Genomic DNA, 7500 nt, shown 5'->3' on the forward strand with positions numbered 1-7500 from the left:
TGCTGAGATGGCTGACGTTTTGCTCCGCTCTCGACGGTCACCGCGCAATGCAAGAACAGGCCAAAAACTGGCCAAAACGGCCCAAAAACGGGCCAAAACTGGCCATTTTTGGCTGCACGAGCGAGCGGCGAGCGGCGGACAGCGAGCGAAGCGAGAGGCAGCACCGTCCCTGCTATACGAAAGCCCCATCCAGCCCTGTGCCACCCGGGGGGTTCCAGGGTGCTGAGATGGCTGACGTTTTGCTCCGCTCTCGACGGTCACCGCGCAATGCAAGAACAGGCCAAAAACTGGCCAAAACGGCCCAAAAACGGGCCAAAACTGGCCATTTTTGGCTGCGCGAGCGAGCGGCGAGCGGCGGACAGCGAGCGAAGCGAGAGGCAGCACCGTCCCTGCTATATACGAAAGCCCCATCCAGCCCTGTGCCACCCTGTCACGAACGGTCGTCGCGCACCCGCAACAACTTCGTTCAACGAACCGTTCGTCGCTCACACCCGCATGTACAGCTGCTTAACAGCATGTTTTCCCATGGTTTTGGGTCATTTTGCTTGTAAATATGTAAGTTCGAACAAGCTGCAGCGTTGCAAAGCGATCGCTCACCGAACCGAGCAAAACAGCCCCAAAACAGCCCAAAACGGCTTCGTTTTCGCGTGCCGCGGGAGGTGAGCGGAGTGCTGCCTCCGCTCACCAAAATGTCAGCCATCTCAGCACCCAGGAACCCCCCGGGTGGCACATGGCTGGATGGGGCTTCGGTTATATACCGGGCGTTGAACACTCTTTCGCAAGTTCGTACGTGACCTTTACGGGAACTTGGTGTTGCGTCCGGGACCAGGTGAGCGGCTGTTTGTGGGCTTGCAGCTGTTCGTTCATCCTTGAAAGCCTTGTTTTTCCCCCTCTCCCTCTTTTCTCTTGTGCACACAAGGTGTTCGACGAATTGCTTGTAAAGCTTTCCTTTTCGCGAGACTTCGGGACGTGTCCGTTGCTCGTTCTTTCGATCTAACTCTCTTTCTCTTTTACAGGTCCTTCGGGACCTGCGAGAGGTTACAAAGTGGGCTGATCCTTGCGGAGCAAGATCGCAAGGGCGAAGCGCGACTTAGGCAAGGCAAAGCTAAGTTCGCGTCTTTGCCGCACGGGTGACTCGCGACTTAGGCAACGCAAGCTAAGTTCGCGTCTTTGGCCGCAAGGGTGCCGCACGCCTTAGGCACTTCCAGCTAAGGTCGTGACATTGTGGTATCAGAGCCGGCAAGCTCTTCGATCGAACAGCGAACGAACTTCGCAACTTCGCCATGGCAAAGCATCGTGGCGAATCAAGCAAGACGGGGCAGGCCGGACCCTTGCCCCAAGCAGCCGCAGGTGGGCTGCATGTGCACACTCGCTCTCATGCTGTTGGAGCCGCTCATGAGGATCGCGGCAGCGAACAGGATGAGCGAGAAGTTGGCAACTCTCCGCGAGCGGAGGAAGCGCAATCTGGTGCGCTAACTGGGAAAAAGAGTCATAAGGAGAGACTCACGACGGCGGAAACCCGCCTGGATGTTCTTGAAGCGAGCATGGAGGAACTCTACCATGGCCAACAAAGACTTGTTGGGGTAGAGAGCTCGCAAGAGGAAGCGGAGTCCAGGATCGACAAGGTCGAGGCCCTAGTCGACCGACTGTCCGATGACACCAAGGACTCCGTGCAGCACTTACAAGATGTTGTGGCGGAACTCACGGCGAAGGTGGCTATGCTCACAAGAACGCTAAATGCGGGAGGAGGCAACACCCGCGTTGCACCGCCACAAAACTTGAGGGCACCTGAGCCCCACGGATACGGAGGGGCCAGAGATGCCAAGGAGCTCGAGAACTTTCTGTTCGACATGGAACAATACTTCCGAGCTACGAGACCCGATTCTGAAGATACCAAAGTTTCAATAGCAACAATGTATCTGAACGGAGATGCGAAACTTTGGTGGCGAACTCGTTGGGAGGAAATCCAACAAGGTCGGTGTCGAGTCGACACATGGGAAGACTTGAAGCGGGAGTTGAGAACTCAGTTCCTACCGGAGAACACAGAGTTCGTCGCAAGAAGGAAGTTGAGACAACTCCGCCAAAGTACCACCATCCGAGACTATGTAAAGCAGTTTTCTGCACTGATGCTGGACATACAGGACATGTCCGAGAAGGACAAGTTGTTCAGTTTCCTTGATGGTCTGAAACCATGGGCTCAGCAAGAGCTGAATCGAAGGAATGTTACCGACGTGGTCGGGGCAATTGCAGCTGCAGAAAGGCTCACCGACTTCGTTTCCTCTGAAGACCCAGCGAGAAGGAAACAATCTTCAAGCAATCGCCCTCAAAAACATTCTCGAGGGAAGGAGCTCGGGGGCGAACAGAAGAAGAAGAGCTCCCACAAAGGGCCGAACCCAAAAGGCAAGGCCTCAAAACCTGGAGGATGCTTCTTGTGCGGAGGACCGCACATGGTAAGGGAGTGCCCACAGAAGCAGGCACTCAACGCGTTGACAGCTTCCATCCACCCTCCCCGATCGGACAAGGGCAAAACCGTTGCCCTTAGCTCAAGCAGTTCTGAATCCAGCAGCGACGATGAAGAGTCGCAAGGACCCCGAATGGGAGCAATGCGTTTGTTGAACGCTATGCGGGGTCAAGTGGGGGAGAACATGAAGACGAAGGCACAAAAAGCAGGAAGTAGTGAACTGATGTATGTGGACATCAAGCTGAATGGCCAAACGACCCGTGCAATGGTGGACACGGGCGCTACCCACAACTTCATAGCCGATCGTGAAGCACAGCGACTTGGGTTGACATTGGAGAAGAGCCCAAGCCGAATGAAAGCAGTGAACTCGGAGGCCAGGCGAATCTCCGGATTGGCGAAGGGAGTTCCCATCAGAATCGGGACTTGGAGCGGAACCACCAACATGATGGCCGTGCCACTAGACGACTTCCAAGTGATCCTTGGAATGGAGTTTATGCACGCGGCGAAGTTGGTGCCGATGCCATTCTTGAATTCCCTATGTATGATGGGAGGCGATGACCCCTGTGTGGTGCCCGTCTCTCGGAGAGGAACCAAGGAGCCCCAACATATTTCGGCATTACAATTGAAGAAAGGGGTGCGAAAGGGCGAACTAACATTCGTGGCTGCTATGAAGCTAGAGCCACTCAATGAAGAAGCCATTCAAGAACCTGCTGTGGTGGCCAACGTCCTGAAGGAGTTCAAAGACGTTATGCCACCTGAGTTGCCGAAGACTCTTCCGCCACGCAGAGGCGTGGATCACAGTATTGAGCTGGAGCCAGGAGTGAAGCCTCCAGCGAGACCACCCTATCGCATGGCCCCGCCAGAGTTGGCAGAACTCAGAAAGCAGTTAGGTGAACTGCTAAGCGGTGGTCTCATCCGCAGCTCAAAAGCACCTTTCGGAGCTCCAGTTCTCTTTCAGAAGAAACAAGATGGGAGCCTCCGATTATGCGTCGACTACCGAGCCCTCAACAAAGTAACAGTGAAGAACAAGTATCCCATCCCGCTCATCGCGGACTTGTTCGACCAATTGGGCAAGGCGAAGTATTTCTCAAAACTCGACCTTCGGTCGGGGTATTGGCAGGTGCGCATTGCTGAAGGCGACGAAGCAAAGACTACATGTGTGACCAGATATGGAGCGTTTGAGTTCTTGGTGATGCCTTTCGGCTTAACCAACGCTCCGGCAACATTCTGTACTCTCATGAACCAGCTATTCAAGGAGTATTTGGATAAGTTCGTGGTCGTCTACTTGGACGACATCGTCGTTTACAGCCAAACGCTCGAGGAGCACGTCAAGCACCTTCGGACGATTTTCAAGGTTCTCAGGGAGAACACTTTGTTCGTAAAAAGGGAGAAATGCTACTTTGCTCAGACTGAGATCCTGTTCTTGGGGCACCGAATCGGTGATGGCTCCATCCGGATGGACAAGTCGAAGGTGCAAGCAGTTGCGGAATGGCGAACTCCAAAGAAGGTGCCAGAGTTGAGATCCTTCCTTGGTTTCGTCAACTACTACCGACGCTTCATTGCTGGATATTCGAAGCGGGCAACCCCACTGACGGAGTTGCTGAAGAAGGAGCAGCCTTGGAAGTGGTCTGACAAATGTGAGATAGCATTCCAAGATCTGAAGGCTGCTGTTCTGGAAGAACCAGTGCTCAAATTGCCAAACTATGGAGAGCCCTTTGAAGTCCATACAGATGCTTCGGACTTTGCTATTGGTGGAGTACTCATGCAAGAAGGTCATCCGGTGGCCTACGAGAGCCGTAAACTCAACGAGACCGAGAGGCGGTATCCAGTGCATGAGAAGGAGATGACAGCGGTGATCCACTGCCTACGAGTTTGGCGACACTACCTCCTTGGGTCGCGATTTGTGCTGAGGACAGACAACATCGCCTTGAGTTATTTCCAAACTCAGAAGAAGCTCTCCCCAAAGCAAGCACGGTGGCAGGACTTCCTGGCTGAATTTGATATGGCAATGGAATATAAGCCCGGGAAGGCGAATGTCGTGGCCGATGCGCTGAGTCGGAAGGTGGAGTGCGTGAATGCTGCACAACTGGAGGGCAGAGGCCAAGCAAGTCAGTTACACTCAACCTTCCTTTCCCGAATCAGAGATGGACTGTATAGTGATCCCCAGGCAGTTATCCTGATGCAGCTCATCAAAGAAGGCAAAGCACGACGATTTTGGGTCCAGGAGGGACTTGTTTACACAAAAGGGAATAGGGTTTATGTTCCCCGAGTGGACAATCTAAGGCGTGAACTCTTGAAAGAGTGTCACGATTCCCTTTGGGCTGGACACCCCGGCATTCACAGAACGTTGGCTCTCGTGGAGAGGGCCTTCTACTGGCCAAAAATGGGGATTGATGTGGAGGAGTATGTTCGAACATGCCTTACTTGCCAACAAGACAAGGTGGAGCAGCGGAAGCCGGTGGGACTTTTGGAGCCGTTGCCCGTACCAGAAAGGCCTTGGGAGAGCATTTCCTTAGACTTCATATCAAGCTTGCCACCTGTAGGGGGACTTGGATCGATACTTGTGGTGGTCGATCGGTTTTCAAAGTATGCAACTTTCATTGCTGCTCCCCTACACTGTTCAGCTGAAGAGGCGGCCAGACTGATGATGAAGGGTGTAGTGAAGTATTGGGGAGTCCCACACAATATCATTAGTGATCGAGACGCTCGGTTTCTGGGACGGTTCTGGACCGAGCTATTCAAATTGTTGGGATCAAAGTTATACTTCTCTACAAGCCTCCACCCCCAGACGGATGGTCAGACTGAAAGAATAAATTCGCTCTTAGAGCAGTATCTCCGGCACTATGTGAGTGCCAATCAACGAGATTGGGTGAAGCTGTTGGACATCGCCCAATTCTCCTACAACTTGCAGCGGAGCTCTGCATCCAACAAGAGCCCCTTCGAAATTATCACAGGACAACAACCGTCGACTCCGCACACTATGGCTATTGGGTATACTGGGAGTAGTCCATCAGCCTACCATTTCGCAAAGGAGTGGCATCGGAATGCCGATATTGCGCGGGCTTACTTGGAGAAGGCGGCAAAACGGATGAAGAAGTGGGCAGACTTGGGAAGGCGACCACAGGAGTTCAAAGTTGGCGATTTGGTGTTGGTAAAGCTCCAACCAGCATCACTCCAATTCTTCAGGAAAAGAGTCCACAAAGGATTGGTGCGTAAGTATGAAGGGCCCTTCCCAATTATCAGCAGGGTAGGCAATGTTTCTTACAAGTTGCAGCTGCCGGCGTGGTTCAAAATTCACAACGTTCTTCACGCCAGCAACCTAAAGGCCTACCATTCAGATCCGCAAGATGCTTCTCGAAGTGTTCCAACTCGGCTACCTCCCATCACAGCCTCCTACGAGAAGCGAGTGGAAACCATTTTGGCGGATCGCAAGATAAAGCTACCCAACGGAGCGGAGCAAACAGAGTACTTGGTGAAGTGGCGAAAGCTTCCCCGAACTGAAGCCAGTTGGGAGTCTGAAGACGCCCTGCGACATGAAGAAGACGTCATCAACAACTACCAACAAGCGTCGACGAGGGCGTCGACAGTTTAAGTGGGGGAGAATGTCACGAACGGTCGTCGCGCACCCGCAACAACTTCGTTCAACGAACCGTTCGTCGCTCACACCCGCATGTACAGCTGCTTAACAGCATGTTTTCCCATGGTTTTGGGTCATTTTGCTTGTAAATATGTAAGTTCGAACAAGCTGCAGCGTTGCAAAGCGATCGCTCACCGAACCGAGCAAAACAGCCCCAAAACAGCCCAAAACGGCTTCGTTTTCGCGTGCCGCGGGAGGTGAGCGGAGTGCTGCCTCCGCTCACCAAAATGTCAGCCATCTCAGCACCCAGGAACCCCCCGGGTGGCACATGGCTGGATGGGGCTTCGGTTATATACCGGGCGTTGAACACTCTTTCGCAAGTTCGTACGTGACCTTTACGGGAACTTGGTGTTGCGTCCGGGACCAGGTGAGCGGCTGTTTGTGGGCTTGCAGCTGTTCGTTCATCCTTGAAAGCCTTGTTTTTCCCCCTCTCCCTCTTTTCTCTTGTGCACACAAGGTGTTCGACGAATTGCTTGTAAAGCTTTCCTTTTCGCGAGACTTCGGGACGTGTCCGTTGCTCGTTCTTTCGATCTAACTCTCTTTCTCTTTTACAGGTCCTTCGGGACCTGCGAGAGGTTACAAAGTGGGCTGATCCTTGCGGAGCAAGATCGCAAGGGCGAAGCGCGACTTAGGCAAGGCAAAGCTAAGTTCGCGTCTTTGCCGCACGGGTGACTCGCGACTTAGGCAACGCAAGCTAAGTTCGCGTCTTTGGCCGCAAGGGTGCCGCACGCCTTAGGCACTTCCAGCTAAGGTCGTGACAACCCGGGGGGTTCCAGGGTGCTGAGATGGCTGACGTTTTGCTCCGCTCACGACGGTCACCGCACCACGCAAGAACGGACCATAAACAGGCCAAAACAGCCCAAAAACGGGCCAAAACTGGTCATTTTTGGCTGCGCGAGCGAGCGGCGAGCGGCGAACAGCGAGCGAAGCGTGAGGCAGCACCGTCCCTGCTATACGAAAGCCCCATCCAGCCCTGTGCCACCCGGGGGGTTCCAGGGTGCTGAGATGGCTGACGTTTTGCTCCGCTCACGACGGTCACCGCGCCATGCAAGAACGGACCAAAAACAGGCCAAAACAGCCCAAAAACGGGCCAAAACTGGCCATTTTTGGCTGAGCGAGCGAGCGGTGAGCGGCGAACAGCGAGCGAAGCGAGAGGCAGCACCGTCCCTGCTATACGAAAGCCCCATCCAGCCCTGTGCCACCCGGGGGGTTCCAGGGTGCTGAGATGGCTGACGTTTTGCTCCGCTCACGACGGTCGCCGTGCCACGCAAGAACGGACCAAAAACAGGCCAAAACAGCCCAAAAACGGGCCAAAACTGGCCATTTTAGGTTGCGCGAGCGAGCGGCGAGCGGCGAACAGCGAGCGAAGCGTGAGGCAGCACCGTCCCTGCTATACGAAAGC

Source organism: Musa acuminata, unplaced genomic scaffold (genome assembly GCF_036884655.1).
Source record: "Musa acuminata AAA Group cultivar baxijiao unplaced genomic scaffold, Cavendish_Baxijiao_AAA HiC_scaffold_532, whole genome shotgun sequence".
Lineage (NCBI taxonomy): Eukaryota > Viridiplantae > Streptophyta > Magnoliopsida > Zingiberales > Musaceae > Musa > Musa acuminata.